Raw genomic sequence first — 4,411 nt, 5'->3', positions numbered from 1 at the left:
ATAAATAGAAGTCTCTTTTATCCTCTTCAACTTATTCACATGAAAATAATTAATTATATTCCCATTAATCAACAATTTTTTATACAAATCTTTTACCTTATATAAAATAATAAATGAAAAAGAAAATAAGAAACAAATAAGCTAAAACATTAGACTAATAAAATAATAAATGAAAAAGAAAAGTTGTCTAATTACAAACATTATATCAATAAAAAAAATGATGGTTTACAAACTGCCATTAGAGTTAAATACACATCCTTACATGAGGTGTCATTTCATAGGCTTTATAAGGAGCAAGGATGCAACGTAAGCAAAAATATAAGTATGTTTTATCCTGTTCTTCTCCTTCACATGAAAAAAATAGTCATATTCATATTAATCGATTCAACTCAAAGTTTAATCATCGAACAAAACACCGGTTGATATTTAAAAAAATATCCAACCTAAAAAAGAAATAAAAAAATGATTAGAGATGTTCTAAACTCAAAGTAATAGAAAAATTCCAATTTAGAAACATATTAATAGGCAACTATCACATATATGTATATCAATTTCTTAATCATTCACATGTATTCCTGATATTCTAAGAGGTTAGACACCATCACATACCAAGGACAAAAACTAATATACTTATGATGTAACTATATATATATGCACACAATAGCTTTTAAATCAATTCAAGACACTATAATGTGTAACTTTAAGATATGGAAGGTGAAGATGCATAACTTTTTCTCATGGAGATGTTAGACAAAGAAACCATAGAGTTTTTGCCATGAGATAGATAAATTAAAATTTTGTTAAAACATAGAAGGTAGACTTCCTGATATGGTGGTAGTGATAATTAGTTTTTGGGTTAACTTTATATAGAGCTTGTGTTTGATAATTAGCTAAATTTACATATTCAATATTAGTGTCTCCAAGAATTCTTTGTTTTCAATTGCATTAATAGGAAATTGTAACATACAATATATATTTTAATAATATATTGCAATGCAATTAAAACAATAACATGATGCATCATTCCACCTTTCATTACTTGCAATTCATTTTTGTCTCAATTCAACAACAATAAATTGTGTTAGCTTTTTTTTTAATATATTATTATTGTTTATTATTTATTATTAGAGTAACTCTATTATATGAAATGTGAAAAAGTTTTAATAAAGATTGTAGACTTTTCTTATAGAGTGTCACATCATCACAATAACTTATATGTCTAAGTAGAGTCATAAAATTAGGAAGTATGATCCCTTTTAATTCATTAGGCTAAGTAGAAGTATGATCCCTTTGGTTTCAAGCAATCCCTTCTGAACAATATAAGTAATGAAGAATGATCTCTTTTAATTCATTTAATATTGAAAGAATATATTTCAAGCAAGAGAGACACACATTTTTTTTATTATTAAATTCAGTTCTTTAAGACATTGATCAAAGAGATTTGGAATATCAAAGTGACTCACTTGCTTGAAATATAATGATTCCTTTTTTTATTAGTATTGAAAGAATTCCAATAGTCATGAATATTTTGTGGTTATATAAATCTTATATATTAGTTGGTCCATTTTAATTTAATAATTTTTCATTTTAGTTAGTTGCTCCCTTGTAAGAAGTTATATAGTGATAATTTGATATATTGATAATTAAAATAAAAATGATTTAATTAAAGATAATTAAAATTAAAATGATTTAATTAAAGGAGATGATGAAAAGGTTATATAGTGATAATTTGATATATTGATAATTCAAATTAAAATGATTTAATTAAAGATAATTAACATTAAAATGATTTAATTAAAGGAGATGATGAAAAAGTTTTTTAATAGAGATTGTAAACTTTTCTTATAGAGTGCCACATCATCAAAATACTTGATTGTGAGCAACTCAACATTCCTTTTACTTGTAAAAGATATGGATATGCTAACTGTAACACCCCAACTAAATTGTCTAGAATATTTAGTCGAGATATTAATAATTGAATCTGAGTACATTAAAATTTACAGAATAATTAATCGAATTACAAATTATCACGAGAATAATGTGATAATCAATACAACACAGTTGAAATGATGACTGAAATCTTAATAACAGATTAACAAAAAACAAAGAAGAAGACGATAGTCTTCTAATCCGATAATCCAAGCTCAACCTCGATCATCAGTTCCTGCCTGGTCCTTGCTCCGATTAACCTGTTTACCTAAAAAAAATTGAGAGTCGTGGGATGAGACTACTAAGCCTCAGTGAGCTCCTACTACACCCAACTACTGGTGACTACACTGGGGCAACTGAAACTAATAGTTTCTAACTTTAACCTGAACCTAAATATCTAATAGTCTAATCCTAACATAATCCTGAAGTTTTCATAATATGATAATAAAACAATAAAGGTGTAACACACATAATAATTATCTTGTCAATTTTATCATAACAGGATCACCCCGGGGTAAGCCGGTCCCGGAGTGCCTGGCCTGGTATTACCGATAATAATGTACGGCGAAATACAACATGAGCTTACAGTTCTTATTACATGATTTTGGATTCTTAATGAATCCCCTGACATGGTACTAATGACCACGCTTCCTGATATTGGTACTAATGACCAAACATCCTGATAAATTCTGAAACATAATTCCTAATCTTGAATGGTTATCCTACCCAAAAGAAAGAAAACCTTCCCGGGGTAATTCTAACTGTCCTGATTCCTGAACCTAAGTTCCTGAGCGTGATAAACATTCTAATCACATAATATTATTACGCTGCTTACGAAATATTCTAGAATAGTCAGGGATATAAAAAAGAGTGGATTCTTATTTAAAATGTTGATTCTACAAAGTCCTAATCTGATGCGCTCGCTTAGCGAAGCAAGATGCTCGCTATGCGAGAATGCCAGTTCAATTCTCAGTTTTTACTTTTAAAAGAGTTTATCAGTTTCCACCTACAATCCCATTCATGTCCAGTCATAAGCAACTAAAATATTATTATATAATTAGAATGGAGATGGTTTTGGGATTAAACCTTCTCACACAATTATTTCCTAATTTTTCCTATTGTTGTCATGCATAATTTTGGGGAGACTAATTTCCTAACTAATACTAATGTTATCATACATATATTGAATTTAGGGAAACTAAAGGTGCTAACTAATCTAAAAGTTAAGCTTCTAAAGGAACCCACCTGAATTTGATGCTTTAACAGTACCATTGACACATCCGGAGTTTGCTGAAAAACAGAAATTGCAGCCACAACACTTCAAACCCGTAGCCCAAAATTCTGCATCAGACCCTGAACTTCAGATGCGTCTCCTGAACTCAATACTGCTCCAAAATTCATGAAATTGGCGTCGAAACGACCGTACATTCGTTAGTTAACCGTAGAAACAAACTCCATACGAAACAGATGTACAGAGAATGAACAGTCACCGTTTTAGTGAGACCCTGTCCAGAAACACGATTTTTGCACAGCCATTCCAATTCCTCTTGTTTTCTTATTTCACCCATCAATTCTTAACTCCTCCCAAGTGCTCCAAGTTCAGTAATTAGGAACATGCAATTACACCAAGAAGGACTTAGAGTCTAACATAACCAAGAAAGAAAAGAAGATGAGTTTGATTCCTCTTACCTTAGATTCCTAGTAACCCAAAGGCTTGAACTTGAGTAGGATCTTTCACATGCAAATATGAATTTGAAGAAACTGAGTTTGGGGTTTAGGCTTGTTGTTTGGATTTCGACCAAATCAAAAGGAATAGGGAATAGAAGACTAAGATGAGTTTCTCTCGTGAACTTTAGTGAGGGAATTTAATTTAGGGTTCTGATGAAACAAAGGGGAAAGGAATAGGTTGAATTTCTCTCATACCTTGATTACCCAACGACATACAATGGTGGAAGGAAGCTTTAATGGACACATGCATAGTCTCATTGAAGAATTAGATGAACTTGACCAATGAGAGAGAGGATTTCGGCCAAGCTAAGGAAAAAGGGAAGATTGGAGTTTCAAACATCTTCTATTAATTTCGAAGATTGATGCTACATGCAAAGCTTAAAACTTACACAAAGTGAGAAAGATGGAGTATGTATGGGTTGCTTGTTCTGTTTGTTTTTCTAGAGAGAAAGATGAAGATGAGTAGTTGAAGAGAGAGAGCACGTGAGCTTTGAAGGAAAAGAGGAGGAGATGAAACTGATTTATTCTCTTTCTTGACTTAACTTGTTATATACTAGTGGTTGTCTAGTTTCAATAAAGGTTTGGGTCCATTATTTCTAGTGTTGGTGTTGTTGTTTTTGACGTGGGAGAAGAGAGAAAGTTTGCTGACAATTTATTTATTTATTTTTTTTTTTATAAGTAAAATTTGAATTATAAGGAGTACATGGGGTACTCAACCCTTACAATTCAAGAATAATCACATTAAATACAATCA

General features: G+C 30.7%; 1 long non-coding RNA gene across 1 annotated transcript; it reads right to left on the bottom strand.

The window, feature by feature from the left end:
• Positions 1 to 1,952: 1,952 nt before the first annotated feature.
• On the bottom strand, positions 1,953 to 4,174 carry LOC123916182. Its single transcript, XR_006812085.1, has 3 exons — positions 3,420 to 4,174; positions 3,175 to 3,314; positions 1,953 to 2,197 (listed from the first exon to the last, which is right to left on the bottom strand). It is a non-coding gene; the product is annotated as an uncharacterized LOC123916182 (long non-coding RNA).
• Between the last annotated feature and the right edge of the window lie 237 nt (positions 4,175 to 4,411).

Source organism: Trifolium pratense, linkage group LG3 (assembly GCF_020283565.1).
Source record: "Trifolium pratense cultivar HEN17-A07 linkage group LG3, ARS_RC_1.1, whole genome shotgun sequence".
NCBI classification, from domain to species: domain Eukaryota; kingdom Viridiplantae; phylum Streptophyta; class Magnoliopsida; order Fabales; family Fabaceae; genus Trifolium; species Trifolium pratense.
Note: the sequence above shows the minus strand (reverse complement) of the source record. Positions and strands in the feature narration are given on the sequence as shown.